General features: G+C 37.7%; 1 protein-coding gene across 1 annotated transcript in view; it reads right to left on the bottom strand.

Moving 5' to 3' along the window:
- Positions 1–25,307, bottom strand: part of LRMDA (leucine rich melanocyte differentiation associated) — a 2,308,867-nt gene that overhangs the window by 407,159 nt on the left and 1,876,401 nt on the right. The gene's annotated exons all lie outside the window — the stretch shown is intronic.

Genomic DNA, 25,307 nt, shown 5'->3' with positions numbered 1-25,307 from the left:
TAACTCCACTCATATGCCACTTCTGCTTCTGTCCCCTCTTAATAGGCATCCCTTCACCGACCCATCCATTGGCCAATGCTTTACTGTACGTATTATTATACACTGGATGTAACAATTTCCACACTCTCCCAATCCATATTTTCAAAAAGATACCAACACACTGCTGTGCTCGGTGCCGCTGAATGCCTTTTCCACATCACACTTAACTACCTTGCATTCATTTCCTTTATCATAATCAGCACATCTTGTATCTGACTTCTCTCCACCCGATAAATTCCTTCATGCTGCACCTCCGCTATTACTTTCCAAAATCTCTTCTGTAATATTTTCACAAACAACTTATAATCTACATTACTTAATGTCAACAGTCTCCAACTTCTTATGTTTTTATTTTCCTTTTTTTTAGAAATAAACCTTATTAGGTTTATTATTAGGTTATTATGCTATAAGGTTAACCTTATTAGGTTATCTACCTTATTATTTAGAAATAACTCCTTATTACTCCCTTACAGATTTTTTTGTTTCTTATTATTTGCTCAAACCACTCTTTCATAACTTCCACTACTGGATACATTTGATCCCTCCCAATATTTCCATAAAATCAGTGTCCTAACAGGCCTAGACAAACGATATTAAGATCAATGAAAGAAACAGATTACAGACAGTCAATAAAACCCAAAATGTTAGAAGTTTGATAAAACAAATGAACACAGTAATTAGGACTGTTCATAGAGATCTATGCAATATAACAGAAGTAAACAGGATATATTACTGTGCAGCTAAATTAATAACTGATAAAGTCCTACCACAAGAACACAGGGTAGTAAGGGAAAGGAAGGGGAGAAATCAAATGCCATCGAATAGAGAAAACTATAAAGCAATTAAGAAAAGAACTTTCACTGCTAAAAGAGTACAGACAAGAGAACAGATCAACAAAAATACTCAGAAAGACAGACGTGATAAAAGCAACACAAGGTATGAGAACAAACCAGGATCTGTTGTACACTACTGCAAATAATAAACTAAAAATATCAGCAGAGGCAGACAAACTTAGAAGACATGCAGATAAATATAAAAGCAAAGTACAAAATAAGCAATTTACTGATGACCCCAAAAAGTTTTATATAGAACAAGGCAAAAGGAATAGAAACACCACCAAAAAAAGAAATAGACACATTTTGGAAAAGTATCCATGAAGATCGTGTGGAACATAACAAAGCTACAGAATGGTCAAAAGAAGTAAAAGAAAGACTAAGAAGTTCAAATGTACAGGATATGAAATGGGATGAAGTAATAGCCAGATAAGCTGAAACAAAATGAAGACAAGCTCTTCAATGGAAACCCCAAGTCCCAAATGCAGTACCTAACTTCTGTCTAAAAGTATTAACATCTTTACATGAAGATTAGCCCTGAGTAAGAACTTTTTAAAAACTGACACCAACCTGGTTAACAATGGGAAAAAACAATACTCATATATAACAGCAAACTGCAAGATATCCTAAAGACTATATATTGATAACTTGCCTTCTGACGATGTGTAAACTATACACCGAAACTGATGCCTACAGAGTTTATAGTCATTTAGAAGAAAACTCAGTCATGGCAACAGAACAAAAGGGTAACAAAAGAAAGTCATATGGAACAAGGAATCTTTATGTTCAATGACGTAATATACTTTCAGAAGGATGGCGTAGCTATGGGCACTTCTTGTGCCAATAGCTACACCAACCTGGTCATGGCAGATTGGGAGAAAGAAAAGTTATTTGCCTTGGATAGCTTCACTGAGCGTGTGGTCTTTTACAGACATTTTGTGGACGACCTGTTTCTTTTGTGGACAGGTTCGGACATTGAATTGCAAGGTTTCTATGATGAAATTAACTCAGTGAAACATTATTAGAATTTTACGATGGAGAAATCTGACCAGTGGATATTCTTTTTAGATGTATATATAGAGAAGTTACTGAATGGGCTACTCAACACTGGAGTTTATAGGAAGCATTGCTATAAGAACTCCCTTCTTCATAGGGGGAGTATGCATCCCAGTTATGTTTTAATAACATAGTGAAGGGGCAGGCCACACGTGCATCACGTTTGAACCCAACACAAACAGGGTTTGAGAGGGAACTATCCCATCTATGTGAAAGGTTAGCAGACAGGTCTTATAGTGTGATAGAGATTAATGCAGGTATTGGGAGGGCCCAGTTGTTGAGACAATGTTGCACGACCTTATTTTTCATACAGGAGTGATTTCACCTGTCTTGGTACAACAGAGCGCCCAACCACTTGGAAATCTACAGTCAGAGTATCTCTTAACTACACACAGGACATTGGCCCAGTTATAAATGTCTTTCATAGGCATTGGGTTGTCTTAATTGTGGATCCTGAGTTAAAGGGACTAGTAGGTACTGAACCTAATTTTGTCTATAGGAATAAGATGAATTTACAAAGACTATTATGCTATCCTACAGGTTTCAGTGGTCTGAATGAGCTTTACTCATCTATAGGTACGCAACCATGTAACAAATGTAATTTTTGTGAATTTGTTTGTGTAGAATCTCATTTCACACATCCCATCACCCTACAACGGTTTGATTTTAGAGTAACTGCTACTTGTAATTCACAACATGTGGTTTATCTGGCTAAGTGCATAGCCTGCACTGCGTTCTATGTAGGAAAAACTGATAGATGCCTAAGGGACAGGATTAGGGAACACCTGTACAATATACGTATACAATCTCCTAACAATGCACTCTCGAAGCATGTCACACACACTAATGACCAGCATAGTTTCAAATTCCGGGTCCTACAAGTGAACATATCCAGTACCAGAGGTGGAGACATTAGAAATTACACAGAAAGAATAGAAGTTGACTGGATCATCAGGCTAAGGGCAGACCAGAACTCAGGTCTTAATGATAAAGTCTCCATTAAGCCAGCTTTGAAAAATAGGAGATTGACTGTCAGATGACACAATTTATATTGCTATAACTAATGTCCCTTTCTGATGAGATTTTATGTTGAACTTAGATATGTTCTTTTACACATTTTAAATTAAATAAAACTTGAACATATTTAAATATATAAAAGTAAAAATAAGGCACCAAAGCTACACACTAAAACTATCCACAATTACTTTTATTAAAAGAACAGAGGGTGAGCGCTTTAGCAACTCAATATTGCTTCATCAGACAATACAAATGCAAACCAAACTGAATTAAATAATTAAGCAACCAGAGTCATTTCAAACATTTAAAGCAATATGATCAACACAATTAAATACTACTAATGCACATCTCATAAAACCATATATAACAAAATTAAAACCAGAATTAAATCTGTATAGAGGCACCATTATTATTTGTGCTATAAATATTTCCATATAAAAATTCCGAACTATAACAATTTTATTATAAAGCTTAAAAAATTAATGTTTAAGACGTCTCGCTTTAAGGCAAGGGACTAATGAGGTACAGCCATTCAAACCTGGATATCTATCTGCATTTAGCTTAATAATCCATTTCTGTTCTGCCTCTTCTGTATAATTCTCCACATCCCCACCTCTATTAGTCCTTAATATCTGTTGTAGGACCAGAAATTTAAAACAATGCGCACCATTTGTGTTTAAAATATGATCAGCCAGGGCATTAGATTGTTTCTGGTTCCGTATGTCTCTCACATGTTCTAATATTCTCTCACATGTTCTAATATTCTATCTTTAAAGGTTCTATTTGTTTTCCCTATATAATAAGCATGACACACTTGACAGAAACTAAAATAAATAACATCTGTACTCTTACAGTCATAATGTTTCTTAGTATGCAACTTAAAATGTTTCACTGGATGGATATACTCATTTCTAGTATATATGTACTGACAGGCTACACAATTCCTACATGGAAAAGTGCCTTGTCTGTTAGAGAAATTCCTCCTATAAGGTTTATGCTCCTTACTGCACAAATATTGCTTCAATGACACATTATTTCTAAAACTAAAGTTTGGTGTATCACCAATCATCGAAACAAAATGTGGTATCTCTTGTAGTAGGTGCCAGTTCTTCTTTATGATATCTGTGTATTTGTTGATATCACTGGCAAACCGAAAAACTACTCTGAATTTATACTTATCAGTATCAACATTTCCATTTGTTCTATTGTTAGTTCTATATGAGCTCATGTAAGGTTTACATCTTGTTGATCTAACTTTCCATGCTTCAGCTATCACATTTGTGATTTCTGAGCTTGAATAACCTCTATTTTCAAACTCTTTGTGTAATTTATTTAAGGCACTTGCAGCTTCTTCATCATCATTATGTAAACGTAAAGTTCTGAATACTTGTCCTTTGAGGACATTTCTGGATATGTGTCTTGGATGCATACCAGATTTGTGAAGACAGGCATCGGTTCTAGTTGGTTTATGATAGATGCTAGTTTTTAACCTTATTAAATCAGTTTTAGTTACACTTACGTCTAAAAAATCAATAGATGTGTCAGAAAAAGTATAAGAGAATTTTAAAAAATCTGTAGTACTGTGTAAATAATCTACAAAGTTACTAACATTAGAACCATGCCCTTTCCACAAAGCAAAAATGTCATCCACAAAACGAACATACCAGAGAATATAGTCATAATAAGGATTCAAAACTGATAAAACATGTTCTTCTTCCCACCTTACTAATGATAAATTGGCGTAAGCATTGGCACAAGAGGTGCCCATTGCCACGCCATTTATCTGTAGAAAGAACTCATCTTGGAAAGTCACAACATTATTTTCAAGTATAATTTCTAACAGACTACACACCAACATAATCTTATTTAAGATAAGTTTCCTATCTGTATTTAAGAATTCCCTTACTTTATCAATTCCCCATACATTTGGAATGCTCATGAATAGAGATTCAATATCCATCGTGAGAAATACAAATACTTTATCATTATCAATGGTTTCCATTCGGTCATATAAACGCTGTAAAAACATATTTGTGTCTCTCAAAATAGTGTGACAATTATTTAAAAATTCATGTAAAATGCCATCTACATAAATTGACAAAGGCTCATTACACCAACCTGCACCTGATACAATGGGTCGCATAGGCGGAGCAGTGGTATGCTTATGAATCTTGGGTAAACCATATATTCTGGGAATTAAAGGTTTCTGCACCAGAAAATAATTAAACAAGGATTCATCAATTAATCCTGTGATCAGTAGGTCAAATACTAAAAAAGACACCTTATCAATAATAGCACTTACAGCTGCTTTTGTTAATGGTCGATAGATAAGGTTATCTAGTAATAGAACATTCATCTGAGTAACATACAAATCCTTATCCATTAAGACAATTTTACCACCTTTATCTGCCTGCTTTATAATAACAGAGTGTAAGTTCTGTAGTTCATCCAAAGCCCTGTATTCTGATACAGAAAGGTTATAAAAAGTACAGCCATTACAATTAGTAGTATGTATTTCCTTCAAGGCATGTTCACAAATATCTAAAAATCTTTGCACACCTGGAGGGGTAAAAGGTATAAACGTGCTGGGTTTCTTATATACATTAATATCTGCATCATTGTTTTTAGGAAACATGCATTTTAAGCTTAGATTTCTGCCGAGTAATTTTAAGTCTGTTATCATTTCTGTTAAATCTGCCTTTCTGGCAGGAATGAAGGATAGACCCTTGTCAAGTAAGTTACTCTGTTCATTAGTCAATGTAATAGAAGAAATATTTATAACAAGGTTATTTACATTCTCCTTTTCTTCGAGAAATGTACAGTTCTGTCTATATGGTATTCCTTTGTTGTGTTCACCATAGTTGGATTGCTTCTTGCCCTGGCTCTGAATGGGAGAGCTGTTTTCAAAGAAAACTCTCCCACCTTCGAATTGTCTAAAAAAACGCTACTGTCTGTAGCGCTGGCTTGTATACAACTTGTAGGACTCTTACCTGCATTACTAGCGTTACTTCATTATTCATTCTGTTGTTTTTTGCTCCCACTCGATGTAAATATATCTCCATTCGCAGCTGAAGCATAAGAAGTAGCTCTAGAGGCAGAGTTACTGGCGTTAGCACTTTCTTTTCTGTGTACAGCTGTTGTTACCACATTGACGTTCGGATTACTAGCGCGAAAACCGGAAGTAGATGGTTGTGTATCAATATTCAATGTCCTACTATTCTCTACGTTCGTAGTAGTAGGGTTTTGAGTAACAGGTCTATTTATAGAGTCCCTCGGCCATGAAAATACATTATTTTTCTTAAAATCGAGTTTATCTCTGTTCAGTTTATTTAATTTAATATTTTGCAATTTCCTTTCATATGCACAAATATTTTCATGTAACTGGCCCATTTTATTCAGAGCAATGGCAGCAGAGAAAGTTGCAGATATCGTGTTCTCTGGAGCCATGATCTCTGATCTTAGTTCAATCTCAAGTGGTGAGAAAAATTCTATGAGAAGCTCCATATATTTGGAGCTAAAAGATAAATTCAACTCTTGCCACTTACGTAACAGTTCAGGATAAGAATTCCCATATGTGGGCATATTTAATATACATAAGCCACGAGGAATTACTTTTGCTTCCAGTGACGCTTGCAGATGCAACCTTTGCCATTGTAGTCTTTTGTATTTGTATAGAAGGTTTTCCAACCCCCTATATTGCACCTGAAATTCAAGCATCTCTTCCATACCAGAGACTATGTCCATTACACTTGTCTGTGCTTCAGTATTCATTAATGGATTCCCTGGGACATCCAATAATTTCAAAAATCGACTATGTTCATTCAAGGATTCTTTTTTTTTTCAAAACAAGTTTATTGTTTTAACATATAAGAGAAATATCATAACAATTTTATACAAATAATTAAAAATAGGTATTATTATAATATTCAACAAAACAACTAAAGTATTTACAAAGACATCCACTACAATCAGATCAATTAATTAAACTAAAATACTGTGCTATTGAAATTAGAATTTTTTAACAAATTTTGTAAATTATCCCATACAATAAAATGTGATGTTTTTCTAGTTGTTCTCATTCTAATTGTGCTTATTTCCATATGACACATTATATTCATAACATTTTTAAATTCATTGAACGAAGGAGGTGTATCTGAAATCCAATTTCTAGTTATTATTTTCCTAGCCACTGCTAGGATAGACCATAACAAGGGAAGCTTAATCTTTTAACACATTGAGGTACAGGTGTGTTGAATAATATAAGAGACTTAGAAATAATGAAATTATCTGTAAAAGAGCCTGCAAAAATTCATTAATTGACTTCCAGTATTCTTTCAACTTCATACAGTCATAAAACATATGAGCCCAGTCAGCATTAATTTCTACATTACATCTCTTACATAGATTATCTTTATTATTAATTTTATTCATCATCAAAGGTGTATAAAAAGATCTATGTAAAAATTTCCATGTATAAAGTCTCCAGACAATGGAAGATGTAGTTCTATAAGCAGATTCCAATATATATTGTTTATCTTGTTGAGTTGGTGGGTCCCCATTAATAGAGGTGAAATAATTCCAGTATGAATCTACAATGTAAACATTCAAGGATTCTTGATTGATGTCCATATCCATCTTCTGTTAGGAAATAGTTTGTCCTTGGCCGAATAAAACAAACGAACAAGTGTACAAACTGAACCGGCTGCAGGTACACTAAGGTGCCAAGAGTACAGCAATAAAAGTAAAAATAAGGCACCAAAGCTACAAACTAAAACTATCCACAATTACTTTTATTAAAAGAACAGAGGATGAGCGCTTTCGCAACTCAATGTTGCTTCATCAGACAATACAAATGCAAACCAAACTGAATTAAATACTTAAGCAATCAGAGTCATTTCAAACATTTAAAGCAATATGATCAACACAATTAAATACTACTAATGCACATCTCATAAAACCATATATAACAAAATTAAAACCAGAAATAAATCTGTATAGAGGCTCCATTATTATTTGTGCTGAACTGTTACGCAAGTGGCAAGAGTTGAATTTATCTTTTAGCTCCAAATATATGGAGCTTCTCATAGAATTTTTCTCACCACTTGAGACTGAACTAAGATCAGAGATCATGGCTATAGAGAACAAGATATCTGCAACTTTCTCTACTGCCATTACTCTGAATAAAATGGGCCAGTTACATGAAAATATTAGTGCATATGAAAGGAAATTGCAAAATATTAAATTAAATAAACTGAACAGAGATAAACTCGATTTTAAGAAAAATAATGTATTTTCATGGCCGAGGGACTCTATAAATAGACCTGTTACTCAAAACCCTACTACTACGAACGTAGAGAATAGTAGGACATTGAATATTGATACACAACCATCTACTTCCGGTTTTCGCCCTAGTAATCCGAGCGCCAATGTGGTAACAACAGCTATACACAGAAAAGAAAGTGCTAACGCCAGTAACTCTGCCTCTAGAGCTACTTCTTATGCTTCAGCTGCGAATGGAGATATATTTACATCAAGTGGGAGCAAAAAACAACAGAATGAAGAACGAAGTAACGCTAGTAATGCAGGTAAGAGTCCTACAAGTTGTATACAAGCCAGCGCTACAGACAGTAGCGTTTTTTAGACAATTCGAAGGTGGGAGAGTTTTTTTTGAAAACAGCTCTCCCATTCAGAGCCAGGGCAAGAAGCAATCCAACTATGGTGAACACAACAAAGGAATACCATATAGACAGAACTGTACATTTCTCGAAGAAAAGGAGAATGTAAATAACCTTGTTATAAATATTTCTTCTATTACATTGACTAATGAACAGAGTAACTTACTTGACAAGGGTCTATCCTTCATTCCTGTCAGAAAGGCAGATTTAACAGAAATGATAACAGACTTAAAATTACTCGGCAGAAATCTAAGATTAAAATGCATGTTTCCTAAAAACAATGATGCAGATATTAATGTATATAAGAAACCCAGCACGTTTATACATTTTACCCCTCCAGGTGTACAAAGATTTTTAGATATTTGTGAACATGCCTTGAAGGAAATACATACTACTAATTGTAATGGCTGTACTTTTTATAACCTTTCTGTATCAGAATACAGGGCTTTGGATGAACTACAGAACTTACACTCTGTTATTATAAAGCAGGCAGATAAAGGTGGTAAAATTGTCTTAATGGATAAGGATTTGTATGTTACTCAGATGAATGTTCTATTACTACATAACCTTATCTATCGACCATTAACAAAAGCAGCTGTAACTGCTATTATTGATAAGGTGTCTTTTTAAGTATTTGACCTACTGATCACAGGATTAATTGATGAATCCTTGTTTAATTATTTTCTGGTGCAGAAACCTTTAATTCCCAGAATATCTGGTTTACCCAAGATTCATAAGCATACCACTGCTCCGCCTATGCGACCCACTGTATCAGGTGCAGGTTGGTGTACTGAGCCTTTGTCAATTTATGTAGAAGGCATTTTACATTAATTTTTAAATAATTGTCACACTATTTTGAGAGACACAAATATGTTTTTACAGCGTTTATATGACCGAATGGAAACCATTGATAATGATGAAGTATTTGTATTTCTCACGATGGATATTGAATCTCTATTCACGAGCATTCCAAATGTATGGGGAATTGATAAAGTAAGGGAATTCTTAAATACAGATAGGAAACTTATCTTAAATAAGATTATGTTGGTGTGTAGTCTGTTAGAAATTATACTTGAAAATAATGTTGTGACTTTCCAAGATGAGTTCTTTCTACAGATAAATGGCGTGGCAATGGGCACCTCTTGTGCCAATACTTACGCCAATTTATCATTAGTAAGGTGGGAAGAAGAACATGTTTTATCAGTTTTGAATCTTTATTATGACTATATTCTCTGGTATGTTCGTTTTGTGGATGACATTTTTATTTTGTGGAAAGGGCATGGTTCTAATGTTAGTAACTTTATAGATTATTTACACAGTACTACAGATTTTTTTAAAATTCTCTTATACTTTTTCTGACACATCTATTGATTTTTTAGACGTAAGTGTAACTAAAACTGATTTAATAAGGTTAAAAACTAGCATCTATCATAAACCAACTAGAATCAATGCCTGTCTCCACAAATCTGGTATGCATCCAAGACACATATCCAGAAATGTCCTCAAAGGACAAGTATTCAGAACTTTACGTTTACATAATGATGATGAAGAAGCTGCAAGTGCCTTAAATAAATTACACAAAGAGTTTGAAAATAGAGGTTATTCAAGCTCAGAAATCACAAATGTGATAGCTGAAGCATGGAAAGTTAGATCAACAAGATGTAAACCTTACATGAGCTCATATAGAACTAACAATAGAACAAATGGAAATGTTGATACTGATAAGTATAAATTCAGAGTAGTTTTTCGGTTTGCCAGTGATATCAACAAATACACAGATATCATAAAGAAGAACTGGCACCTACTACAAGAGATACCACATTTTGTTTCGATGATTGGTGATACACCAAACTTTAGTTTTAGAAATAATGTGTCATTGAAGCAATTTTTGTGCAATAAGGAGCATAAACCTTATAGGAGAAATTTCTCTAACATACAAGGCACTTTTGCATGTAGGAATTGTGTAGCCTGTCAGTACATATATACTAGAAATGAGTATATCCATCCAGTGAAACATTTTAAGTTGCATACTAAGAAATATTATGACTGTAAGAGTACAGATGTTATTTATTTTAGTTTCTGTCAAGTGTGTCATGCTTAGTATATAGGGAAACAAATAGAACCTTTAAAGATAGAATATTAGAACATGTGAGAGAATATTAGAACATGTGAGAGACATACGGAACCAGAAACAATCTAATGCCCTGGCTGATCATATTTTAAACACAAATGGTACGCATTGTTTTAAATTTCTGGTCCTACAACAGATATTAAGGACTAATAGAGGTGGGGATGTGGAGAATTATACAAAAGAGGCAGAACAGAAATGGATTATTAAGCTAAATGCAGATAGATATCCAGGTTTGAATGGCTGTACCTCATTAGTCCCTTGCCTTAAAGCGAGACGTCTTAAACATCAATTTTTAAGCTCTATAATAAAATTGTTATAGTTAGGAATTTTTATATGGAAATATTTATAGCACAAATAATAATGGTGCCTCTATACAGATTTAATTCTGGTTTTAATTTTGTTATATATGGTTTTATGAGATGTGCATTAGTAGTATTTAATTGTGTTGATCATATTGCTTTAAATGTTTGAAATGACTCTGATTGCTTAAGTATTTAATTCAGTTTGGTTTGCATTTGTATTGTCTGATGAAGCAACATTGAGTTGCGAAAGCGCTCATCCTCTGTTCTTTTAATAAAAGTAATTGTGGATAGTTCTAGTATGTAGCTTTGGTGCCTTATTTTTACTTTTATTGCTGTACTCTTGGCACCTTAGTGTACCTGCAGCCGGTTCAGTTTGTACACATATTTAAATATATTTTTTATAAATTTAAATATTTTTGAAAAACTGCGTTATTTTTTGTAAGTCGAATTCAAGTATGTATTCTTGCTTATGTTTACATTTTATATTTATGACTGCATTTATGTATGCTTTTATTTCCATTTTTAGGGCATGTTTATGAGATGACTTTTTTCTGTTTAGTTTTTAAATAGATTAATTGTAGGAAGGATGTCATATTTAGGTGGCTATATATTCTTTGTGTCCCCTTTTTTGCATGTATTAAAGGTCTGATGCTGCGGTAGCATTGTCGCCTCACAGTCAGACGCTGTCTGGTTCGATTCTCAGCTAGAGCGTCTTCTGCGTGGAGACATGCGTGAATGGGCGTAACTTCATTGAAGATTGTGCGTCAGGGCTGGTAACTCGGCACATAAAAATCAACTACCAATCATTAGCGGACCGGAGTTCCGCTGTGGCGACCCCTAACTGGGAAAAGCTGAAAGACACAACAACATTAAAGGTCTGAGGAAGCCCAACAGGGTGAAAGTGCTAACCTAACTCTGCTCAATAAATCTTTCTTCATTTCAAACTTCATCCATTGGATTTATTGGAGTTTACTATTTGGAATTATTTTCATCTGAGAACTTTATTTACATCCACAGCCTTGGAGTGTCTCTGAGCTTTCTGTTTGGGTTTATTTTTAAATGTAGTTTTCATCTGTACACCACATTTTGTTCCTTGGACAGTGTGCACTACAACTAACTTTTGTTTTTGTAATTGGTCTCTCCTTTCTGAATGCACTGTTATAATTTCTTTCTTAAACCAAGAGAATGTATGTGTTGTAATTTTGTAGCGCTGCAATATTCTTACTTTTAAAACACTGTTTTCTGGCACTTATTGAGCTACATGGTGCCTTGTTTGCATGTTTGCTCTCTCTGTTGCTACCACTTTTATATGCATATGTAACTGTACCACGCTGTTAACTGCTGTTGTAAATCAGTTGACAGCTATTTTTTTACGCTTTTTTAAACTTGTATTTCTAATAATTGTTGGGAGTTATGTTGGATATTTATGTAATATCCTTGTTTTATACTTTTGTTATATAACCTATTTATTATTCCCTGTTAATCTCTCATTCTCAACTTTGGTTTTTCAGCTTATATCTGAAATTCAGCAGTGAACAACCTTTCAGCCAGTGCTGTTTGCCATTTCCCTTTAAAACAATGTGTGCACTTCCTTGGGATATTTTTTTTTAATTTAAACACATTGTTAATTGTAATATTTGCTGCATTTTACATTTTGTGAAGTGTGCACACCTGCTGGGACTTTATCCTCAAGGTCCCTCCCCTCTGCTATACTAATTAGTGGTATGTTCCTGTCCCTTTTAACCTGCTGATATAGTTTGTTTTTAGTGTCAGTTCTGCATGCAGTATTCTTTTAATTTATGTTTTCCAATTAATACTTCGGCTGATTAAACATTACCCCTCTCTAATTTATTGGCTCCATTTTTGAATATTTTTGAATATTTTCATCCAATTACATATTAGTTTTATGACTAAACTCTAGTTGTCTTCCTGCATCATAAGTAATTGGTTTCTACACCTGAACATTTACTAAGGAAACAGCAAACAGCTGCTAGTCTTATCCTGACTCTCCGATTTTCAAATGCAGTCCAAGATTAGGTTATATTTGGTGGTATTTCTCCATATTGCTGATTGCTTCTGTAGTGCTTTCTGATCTCGGTCCTACCCACTCCATTCACCCTCGCCATACTCAAGCTAACTCCTCTCCCCTATCCTACCCCCATTCCCACCCACCCCAACTCAATTTCCTTTATAGCTAACCTACTTGACTCCACCCTAACTCTAACTTCCTGTGCAGTTTAACCTATCTAGTCTAATCCCTACTTCATAAGCCCTACTTACATCTCTTCATATTACTCCCTTCTCCACCCACTACTTCCCTCCCCTTTCTATTTTCACCTTTCATATAAAACTTCCCCATTCACACTCTCACCACTCTCTCGTAATACCCTTCTCTTAACTAATTATGTTTCTCTCTCCCTTCTCATCTCCTCTTCTCCCCCTCTTCACATCTTTTATTCTTGTACTCCTTTCCAGCCTCACCTCTTATCACAATCAGCTAAACCTACATAGGTTCATGGGTAGGTACTAGGCTATTGGCCCTAGGGCCTATATAAGCCTAACCAAATGGTACCCTGGCTTTCGCCATGCAAGAAAATTATTTTTCTGTGCCCGTGTCGAGCAGAGCCACAGAAGTGATCCCGGGGTGAATTTCCTAACTCCCATCCAATCAACAAGATTTTTCTTGAAGAGTGCTAATGAGGAGCTTTGTTTGATATAGACAGGTAGTTTGTTCCAGAGTATGAAAAGTCTCTGGGACAGGAATCTATCCCTTCAGCATGTTATGTTTATTGTGGTGACAAGGTTTAGGTTCCTAGAGCATGTAGCTCAGAGGGATTGGGATTTCTTTAAGTGGAGCATGTCCAACAACTCTGGGTTTGACATAGCTTTGTATGTTAGGCAGAGATCGCCTTTGAGTAGGCGATATGCAATGGAGTAAAGCTGGAGTTTTTTGAGACGGTCTGCATAGAGCATCTGTTTGAGGCCAGTAATCCTCTTTTTGAGTTATTTCTGCGGCCTTTCCAGTTGTTGTAGATGTCTTGCGAGGTACATACCAAAAGGGGCGTTGTACTCTATAATGGGTCTAATGAGTGACGAGTAAAGGGGAACAATGACCTCTTTTTTCCTGGATGAGAAACCTTTTGTGATGAGGTGTGCCACATAAAAGGATTTCCTGACTACTATGGCGATGTGATTATGCAAGGAGAGACTACTGTCCACCTGTGTCCCAAGGACTCTTATCACACTTTCAGTGTTAAGTAGACTACCGCCTTGTGGTATTTCATGGGTACAGAGTTTTTACCAAAAGGGATGACAATGCACTTTTTGGCATTGAGCTTGAGGCCATGGCTTTGACACCAGGTATCTGTCTCAGTGAGGCCCTTTTGTAGGATGTCCACATCGTTAGGAGTTTTGATTATGGCTCCTAGTTTGCAGTCATCTGCAAACTTCGTTAGCCAAAGACCTTCTGTGTAAGCCTTTACTTCAGAGAAGTAGATACCAAAAAGGAGAGGACCGTCACCCAGGACTGAACCCTGTGGTACTCCACTTGTCACTGGTCTAAAGCTTGAATTTGGAGTCTGCTACATTCACAGTATGGGTTCTGTCAGTGAGCCAGTTGGCAACCCATCTTGTGACATAGGGATGTATACCTAGTTTAGTGACTTTATCTATAATTCCAGAGTGGGGTATGGTGTTGAAAGCCTTGGAGAGATCTAGATAGGCTGTGTGAACCACCTTACCCTCATCTACGGCTTTGGTGACCACTTCAAAGATGTCTATCAGGTTTAGGAGACATGATCTGCCTTTTACAAACCCAAACTGAGTAGGGTCCAGAGTTTGGAGATTACCAATGTCATTGTTTATAAGTTCCATGATGATACGTTCCATAGCCTTGCAGACCAGGCTCATCAGACTAATGGGGCGGTAGTCCCTAGAGTCCGTGGTGGCTCCCCCTTTGTGGAGTGGGATAACCATTGCTGTGCACCATTTAGTGGGCACAAAGCCTGAGGTGTGGCTATGATTGAACATGGTACTTAGGTGGGGTGCTAGTTCATTCTGTAGTTCATGAAGAATGTAGCCTGGGATGTTGTCAGGTCCCATGGATGCTGAGTTCTTGGCTTTGGAGAGTGTGTTTTTTACCTGTGCAGCTGTGATTACAGGAACTCTGCATTCTTCCAGTATAGAGATGGGTCCTTTAGGGGATGAGGGGGGGGGGTAAAGTTAGCACTGAACCTATCTGCCAGGATGTTGGCAATATCAGTTGGTTTTGTATATTTAGTGCCATTGTGCTGTAACTCGGAACAGATCTGAGTGTTGCCATTGAGATTCTTAACATACCTATAGAATGTTTTGTGGTTGTCTTTAGAATCAGTGGCAATTTTGTTTTTGTAACTAGCTTTGAAGGATTTTATGAGGGATCTCAGCTTCTTAATAAGGCTGACCAGGAAGTTCCTCCAATCATGGGATTTTACTCTTTTTTGCAACAGTTTCTTTCTTCTGTTGTAGAGTTTGTTTATGGCAGGGGACCACCACATTGGCTTCCTTTTTTTGGAGGATAGCATCTTGGTTCTGTTAGAGATTACATGATCCATGCACTTGTGTAAGTGCTTATAAAGTGCATTTGTATAGGATTCAGCAGTCGTACCTCTATTGTCCGTCAGCATGGGTGTTGTGAAGTTTGCCACTTCTGTCGTAAGAAGCGTGAAGTTGGCTTTGGAGAAATATTTTACGGTGATTTCCCTAATGAGGGGTGGGGGTGGGATGTGGATGTCTAGGGTGATTAGCTTGTGGTCGGATCTGACCGAGGAATTGACCTCTGGTGTGGAACACAGATTGCCCATGTTGGTAATGACCAGGTCTAAGATATTGCTGCCCCTGGTGGGGGTGTGGATAAGTTGATCCAAGGTGTTGGAATTTATGAATTCCAGAAAATGTTGAGCACAAGAGTTGGTACATGAGTAGTTTTCCCAGTTAATGGTGGGATAGTTGAAATCACCCATTATTAGGGTGTTAGCTTGTACCCTAATATTTTCCAGTGTATCAAGAAATGAGGAATGGGAATCCTGGGGCATGGTGGGGGATCTGTACCACGCTACAATTTGGATTGCGGTCTTGTCCAGAGTTAGTTGCACTTGGATAATCCCGGATGCATTATGCTAAGCCACTAGCCTGGAGCTGTAGACATCCTTAATGAATATGGACACGCCTCCGCCTTTAGTGTTTCGGTCCAGGTTAGGTGGCCGAAGGGTGTGGTATGAATTTTAGTCTGGTAATAATGCAGGGATGCTCTCTGGAGTCTTGAACCAGGTCTCTGTCACTGCAGAGATGTTGATGTTCTCCATTTTAAGGAGTGCCTCGAGTGAGTGCATTTTGAGGTTTAGACTTCTAGCACTGAATAGCATTACCCTCGGATTTTGCTTGCTTGTACCTGTTACGGTGGTGAATTTGTCATTTGAACCTTGCCTAAAAAAGGCACTATAAGGGTGGCAAGAGCCTTAGCCAGTATCCAGAATCCCAAGGGTGACAGGTGCAGGCCATCTCTGGCAAAGCATCGTGGGTTGCCGATCATGTCATCCCAGGCAGACAGATGCTGGATCCCCTTAGAATGACACCAGAAGCTTAGCCAATTGTTGAAGTCAATCATTTTGTCCTTATACTGTGGTATCATTCTGGGTGATGGCAGGATGCTACTCAGGGCTAGGGTCATACCTACCTGGGCTACAAGATCAGACAGCTCCTCCATGTCTCTTTTCATGTAGTTCAGGGAGGTACATCTCAGGTCATTCATAGCAACATGGACAATGACAGAGTCATATTTGTTCTTGTTGTGCAGTGACCTGAGTGCGTGCGTTACGTGTTGGATCCTGGCACCCGACAGGCAGCTGACAGTAACTTTCTACTTGTTTAGCCTGGTGAGTGGAACATCAGTGTGCCTGACCGTAGAGTCACCTATGACTAGAGTGCTGGGTACATTGTTATGCCTTATGGACTGTGGTTGAGTGGCACACTGAGTTTGTGGGCTATGTGTCATTTGGGTTGTGTTGGGGGGTGGAGGTTGCTTGTGTTTCTGCTTTGGAGGTCCCTGTTGCTTGGGTAGATTTTTACTGAGAGCCTGCATGAATGTAGGTGTGTGTTTTCTGTTTCTATGTGTGTGTTTTGGTAGTGTAGGTTTTGAGGGACTATGTGATGAGTGTGGTGTGGTGCAAGTGTTTACCTTCTCCTCTTGACTGTCTAGTCCAGTCTTGGGTGAAGAGAGCTTTGCTTCCAGTTTGGCTATATAAGTGCATCTCTCACAGGTTGTAGTGTTGGATGGTAGGAGGATAGGGTTGTCTGTGTACATCAGGCAATTGCTGCATTGCCCCAAGATGCCCAGATTCATCAGGTAGACAGGAGAAAACACTGTGAGCTGACCCTTAGACATGGCTGGATAGGTACTTATTTATTAACCATTAAAAACTGTTTTCCTCTAGACAAGTAAGGAAAGTCGAGTGCTGTAGTAATTTGTAGCTTATTTAGTGCTTACAATGAGTTCTGAACAAGTGCTGAGCTCAAAGAAACAGATTTGAGTGCTGAAACTAGAAAACTGGCTAGTTCTAAGAAACAAAATTAAGCTAGAAGGCTTCCCTCCAACACAGAAAGGCTTGGGGGCTCAGAAGCTTACAAACAGTCCTGGATACAGCATATCTGTATCTGGACTAGACGACATACAGGAAAGGCAGGAAACAAGCTTAGAATTTTTTTTTTGTTTGTAAAGTGGAAAGGAAGGAGCAGAAACTGAGTGGGTTGGCCTTCTCAAATGTTCTCCCTGGATTAGGTAGAATGAGGTAATGACACTAGACTGGAAGGAGTGTCCCAGATCAAATTTACAGTAGGGGGCGGGCAACTGCAAAGCCACCAAGTATAAGAATATGATACCAATAGGGAGGGAGGGTGGCAAACAATATGATACACTCCTTGGCAGGAAATCAGAACAAAATACCCAAACAGATCCTTAATACAGCTAGACAATATCCAGTTAATACCTCACACACAGTGAAACTAGCTAGAAAGGTATGAAGCAGACAATATAAGTGCTATAAATAACTCATAAAGATAAGCAAAAACAGGATACTTAATGTTATATATTACAGTGTGACGACCGTGCCCTGGCCCAGCAATCAAGGAGCCTCAATCCTCACCACTAACACCAGGGAGATCGTCTCCTAGAAGAGAAAATGATAACTAATACACACAGTAAAGTACAATTTCCCTTAAGTACATACAGAGATCACAGTCAGTCTGGGGCTGGTTGCTCCCTTGCTCACCAGGTCCCCAATAAGACTCCCCACTGGCACAGCTATAGGGTCCAAGTCTCAGCTTAACTGGGCAAGCAGTGCTTCGTGTCCCTGCCCAGGTAGCTGACACAACACACACACACTTTGAGATAAGTATTTATACAACTTCACAGACACTCCTGGGAAAGGCTGACACAGATTCTCCAGCTGTGCCCCTTTACCCAGACTATACTGTAGTAATTACTGCCACCACCCAGTTAATAATATCAGCTACTAAAAGGCCCTTAAAATGGTGTCCAATTATTGCTGTGCAATATTAATATCCAATGGTAGTATGACTAAAAGTCAAGGCTTACTTTAGAGTGGCCTATTAGAATAACCTCTATTAAATATGCAATGTACTCTAGTGCTTATCTCTGCACAAAGCAGCCACAGGTAGAAGGTTTTAAAAATATTTAATAATAAATAATTAAGACACAAGGCAAAACTACTACACCACAGAGATATCTAAGAGTTCAGAGATCACACAGAAACTTAAAATAATATCGTAGGAAAGATCTGATTACACAGATTACTTAATCTAACTTTCTAATCTATAGCTAATCTTAAGAAGAAACACATTGCCGCAATCCTACTTACATACATAAAGAGCATAAGCAGTGCTGGGTTAGATGTCCAAAGTCAAAATGCTTTTCTATCTCTCTCGGAGACACAGTTTATAAAACATCACTAACAAACATGTCTCTGGGTCCTCCCCAGATTACATCATTTTTGACACTTAGGTTTTCCCAGTATTCATATTGCATCATCTTGATACCTGCTCTAAATTCCCAGGCTAACAGAAACTCCATTTACATTATTTAGCAAGCTAACACCTGCACAGGAGAATACAACAATAAAAGGCATTTCACATATACACTCTAGCAGAAACCAAAGCAATAAAGCACCTTCCACATGTACACTAACAATTATTCCTTAAGTTAAGACAATAGGAAGAATGTGTTCAGCTAACCGCTCTGGCACCATTTTTTATATAATTGTACTTTCAAAGACATTTGAAATGCTTGGCTTGGTTTTCCTTACAGCAGATGGCAATTTTGCAACCATCTTGAAGTTCACATTTTACAGTGCTTTCTTTCATTTAAAAACACAAGCCTGTATTTTACATTTATTTATACAAATGATAGAATCATATATTGGTCCACGGTGGTGGTGCTGCGGTAGCATTGTTGCCTCACAGTAAGACGTTGTCCTGTTCGATTCTCAGCTAGAGCGTCTTCTGTGTGTAGACATGCGTGAATGGGCGTACCTTCATTGAAGGTTGTGCGTCAGGGCTGGCAACTCGGCACGTAAAAATCTACTGCCAATCATTAACGGACCAGAGTTCTGCTGTGGTGATCCCTAACTGGGAAAAGCCGAAAGACACAACATAGAATTATATATTAAATTCTATTTGACTAGGCTGGCAACCTTCGCCCATCTCTCCCCAATCGTCACATACAGATCCGAGTTTGTTCAGTGCCCTTCCTCCGATTAGCTCAGTGTTTTCCACCTTTCTCTTACTACACTACACACTCATATACCCACTACTTCTGTCCCACATCACCCTCACTCTTCTCTTGTACTGAATTTACTCTCCCCAAAATCAAATTTCCTCTCATGAACTCCCCACTTTACAGAACAAACCAAAAAATCCTCTCTTATTTTCCCTTTATCACAATACTCTTCCACCCTCTCAACACTCTCCAACACTCAGGAGACATTTATCCCAACCCTGACACCAATTTTAAGCCATCCACTATTTCATCTGCCTGTCAAACCCCACTGCATACACCTAACCTTAACCCCAAATGTCTAACCCTTTACTTCATCAATATCCACAGTATCCTTAATAAGACAACTGATTTTCACTCTTGGATAGAACAATATTTCCCAAACATTGTTACTCTTTCTGAAACATGGCTAAAATCATATAACACTGACAATGAATTTCTTCCCTCTAGATACACCATGATAGACCACGACAGAACATATAAAAAAGGTGGAGGTGTTGCCATTGCATACTCTTATTTCCTAATCCTAACCCCCTCTTCACCCCTCAACCCTCTTTTCACCCAGCAGAACTCATTATAGCTAATTACAAACCCAGTTCTTCACTGGAATAATATACACAATGAGACCATAATAATCAGTGATGTCAATATCAATTGGCTAACCCTCTGCTCTAACTCCAGTACCACTAGTATAAACCTATATGGATACACTCAACTTATCTCTACTCCCACTTTTCATCTTAAGCCTAATAATAGTAGCGCCATCACTGACTGGATTCTAGTCTCTAATCATCATCTCTATCACTACCCTGAATCCTTACCAGACTCCTTAACCAATCACAGCCCAATACATATTCAAAGATTCTCCCCTCACCACTCTCAACCTCATAAATTTAAAGAATGCAGAAAGTTAATGAATTTTGACCTGAGACTTTTAACTACTCTCTCTAAGCTATAGATTGGTCCTTCCTATCTTTCCTTCTTCTGGATGAAGCTGTACTTCAATTTAACTCTATCTTCCTTAATACACTTAACTTTCTTTCCCCTCCCAGAATTGTCAGAGTCAAATCTCAGTGCTCTCCTTGACTCACTAACTTTACTAAGTGTCTGATGCATAAAAGAGATAACACATGGAAACTCTGGACCAAAACCAAATCTCCCACTAATGTCCAAAAATATAAGGAACTTTGGAATCTGACTAAAAAACACATTAGCAATGACAAAAAAAAAAAACACTTCTACAGCACTCACCAAACTACTACTGTTAGAAACCCTAAAAAGTTCTGGAATACTATTAACCATATTCTCCATCCAGGCAATCCATCTCCCAACCCCTGCCCTAATAACACACCACTAGAAACTGCACCTCTCTTTAACTCATACTTCACTGATATCAACATTAAACTCATGCAGACTTCCAACCCACCTAATCTTCCACTCCCTACCACCCCTCAACAGCATGACTCCCCTTTCTCATTAAGAACAGTTCCTACTAGCTATATTAAAAACCTTCTCCTTAAACTAAAACCATGTTCCCCATCAGCTGATAAACTGCCATCTCTCTTCCAAAAGACTGCTGACAAATTTATAGCATAGCCAGTCTACATCCTCATAAATTGCTCCATCAGGGAATCCACTGTCCCCCTCTATTTGGAAAAAATTCCACACAATATCCATCCACAAAGGAGGGAATTCTATTGAAATCTCTAATTACTGGTCTATAACCATACTCTCTCCCCTTTCCAAAATGCTAGAACACTGTGTTCACAAACAATTCTTAACCTACCTCATACATGAAAACCTGACCACCCTTACCCAGGATGGCTTTTGCCTATGCCATAGCACCACTACTGCTCTCATCTCCTTTATCAACTCTATCCACCTTGCCAGAGATAACAATAAACTAGTGTCCTGCCTCTTCTTAGACCTCTCTAAAGCCTTTGACACTGTCTCCCACCCCATCCTCCTCTTCAAACTGTCCCAACTCAATCTATCCACACAAACTATCATTTGGTTCAACAGCTACCTCACAGACAGGATGCAGTCTGTCAAATGGCTCTCTACTCTCTCTCCCCCTTTCTCCCCATCAAAATGGATGTCCCTCAAGGCTCAGTTCTATGTCCCCTTCTTTCTAACATCTTTACTAACCAACTACACCAATCTTGCTCCCAGTCCTCCCTCATTCTGTACGCAGATGACTCCACTATCATCTCTGTTGCTGACAACCCTACAGACCTGCTAACAATCACACAGAAATCCTTCAACTTCACTGAATCCTGGCTAACAAACAACTCATTCCCAGCCTTAAAAAGACAAAATTCCTCCTCTTCCTCCTACAATCCCTCTACCATAGGTTCATAGATTAGTACAAAGCTAACTGCCCTTGCGAGCCATTTTAAGCCTAGCCAATTATCCCTTGTGAGACTCAAACCCTGCACCTTGTATTTGTAAGGCAAACACCTTAACCATTAGGCCACCCTCCCAACCACCTCAAGTCATTTACCATCTCCTCACTAAATAACATTTCCATTACCCCTGAAACCCATACAAAGCTACTTGGTGTGACCATAGATAACCAGCTCAAATTTGACCTGCATGTACATCACTGTATTAAGAACAACCACCAAATGCTTGGTGTATTATATAAAAATAAAAGGTTCCTCACCCCTGACTCTAGAATCTCACTCGCCCATGTCCACCTCCTCCCCAACCTCTTCTATGGCTCACAAATTCTAAAAACTTATAGTCTTCATGTCCCTACAAATTAGAAACTACCTACAACAAGGTAGCCAGATTCGCTGCTAATCTGCCTTTTAAATCTCGCCATTACGAAGCTCTGACACCACTCAGTTGGCTAGAGTTTCCTAATCAACTCTTATTTTCTCAACTACTAATTATCCATTCTATCCTGAATAAACCGACCATCTGCCCTAGTATCTTTGCACTAATCTCCCTCTACACCGCCCTTGATCTCTCAGACGGTCTAACCAATGCCTACTACAAATTTACAAACCTAAAAAAAAATATTCGACACAATCTTTTCAGCTCTTCTCTTGCCATCCAATGGAGCTAACTTCCATTGTCCCTGAGAAATATTTGCAATGTCCAAGAATTTAAACAATGAATGAAAAGGTCACAGAAAAAAACAATCAGTAAAAACTAAATGAAAACTCTAGCCAAGCTAAAATTTCCACTGAGTGACCTCTTAAACCTCCTGTATTAGAGGCACATGGCATATATGCAAATGACTCTTATAAACATCAGGTGTTTCAGCTATATGGTGATTCTGAATGCCCATGACTTTTTAAGTTGTTTTAATGGACAAATTCAGGCCAAAAAAGCCAAACCCAACTAGCTGTGGACATGCATGTTTCTGCCTTGTTATGGCCTCATCAGCACAAGCAGAGTGTTTGACTAAGCATTAAAAACACTGGGCTGGTATACCCAGCTGATGTCCATCACCATTAGGGTGTCTGCAAAATATCCCAACTAACAAACTAAAACAATGAGTGAAAATGTCACACAGAAAAAACAATCAGTAAAAACTAAATGAAAACTCTAGCCAAGATAGAATTTCTACTGAGTAACCTCTCAAACCTCCTGTATTAGAGGCACATGGGATATATGCAAATGACCCTTATGAACATCAGGTGTTTCAGCTATATGGTGATTCTGAATGCCCATAACTTTTTAAGTCATTTTAATGGACAAATTCATGCCAATAAAGTCAAACCCCACTGTCCAAGTATTTAAGAAAACACAAACTACATCTGAATAGCATCTGGCCTTGTCTCTGTGATCATCCTACCTGAACCCCACCCCTACTTTAGCATTACTTTCTCCCTACTCACTCTCCTTTCCTTTCCCCTAGCTCCTCTCCTTTAGGCACATTTTTCTTCCTACAGACCCATCTTGACTTTTTCTATTTCTTTCTTCCTTTCTCTTCTGTTACTGATATCTTCTTTCTCTGTCTGTTTCTTATTTTTACTAATAAGGGATATATATATATATATATATATTTTTACTATTATTGGTTACATTGTCAAATATTTGTCATGTACTTTACTTTACCGTGTTAATGTTCTTATTGTTGTAATGTGGTGCTTTTCTCCCCGGGCCTCCACTGAAAAAGGATTTTAGCTCAGTCGACCATCCCACTTAACAAATGTCAAATAAATAATGTCATGTATTTACTGTGTTTACTCTGAGCCGAGACTGAAATAAGTACAATGGGATCAGTGCAGTATCCTATTTAACAAATTCAAAACAAATAAATTTACCGGATGACTTAGATCAAGTCAACTAACAAGAAAAAAAGATTCACAGTTACCATGAAAATGAGTGCTGTATTTGACAACCTGCAACTAGTTAACAAAAAATAAATACAATTTTGATAGAACTCAAAAATGTGCAGGTTACATAATACTTTATGTACCATACTAACAGGGTTTCTTCCAGTATTTGAAATCAATTTTTTACAGCAATGTTTCCAGCCTTTTTTAAAAAATATGAAGCATCACACACACACACACACACACACACACACACACACACACATACACACACAGACACACACACACATACACGCATATTCATACAGGAATGCTTACTGCAGTTATGGGAGATACTGAGATTTAAACCTGAGCTCCTAAGGTGGTAGTGATGGTAAGACAGGGCTATGACACTGAACACAGAATAATACTAGGCAAGTGATCAGAAGGGGCATAAGATGCCCAGCCATATATACCTTTAAGTAAACAAACTTAAGTGTTCATATCTCCCTTTTCAAGAACTTAATTAATAGTACTTCTCTCCCAAATTCAGCAGGACTGTACATGACAAGCCTGGTAAAAATTTGTCTCTGTCCATCCATTCATCAAGACTAGCCTTAAAGGTAGCTAAAGCAGTACTTTGTTTGACCTGCAGTACGTTGAGTTAGGAACACATCGCTCCAGTGAGTTTTTTTAATGGTTGGTGTAGGTTTAGGTCCCTGTTGTGGGTGTTACTAGACACAATGAGTTTTGAAAAGGAAGACACAATCAAACAAGACTGCACATTTAATTTGTCCTTGGGGCAGCCCCTAGGTTACTGAGCTAAACTGTCAGGATATTTGAAAGATTTAGAAGAATCAGACTTGAAATTTACTGAACAACTGATGCTTCCTTGAAATTTTGATGTGGATACTGCACCATAATTCCAGACCAAAGCCTGTGTGGGCCATTCCCACATCCACCATGTTCTTACACTGCAGCTTTCTGCAGACAGCTTAGACACTGTATGCCCCTTCTTCTACCCCCAAGGTACTCAGACAGCTTTAGATGGAAGTTTATGTCAACCTTTGGACCATTTTGGTGTAACATCAGGGAGGAAGCATATGGGTGGGGAGGGTGTTCATATTGGATTAATCTTAGTTTAACACCAGTGAGG

Source organism: Protopterus annectens, chromosome 14.part0 (assembly GCF_019279795.1).
Source record: "Protopterus annectens isolate FY-2018-M chromosome 14.part0, PAN1.0, whole genome shotgun sequence".
NCBI classification, from domain to species: domain Eukaryota; kingdom Metazoa; phylum Chordata; order Ceratodontiformes; family Protopteridae; genus Protopterus; species Protopterus annectens.
This window is presented reverse-complemented; position numbering and strand designations above follow the sequence as displayed.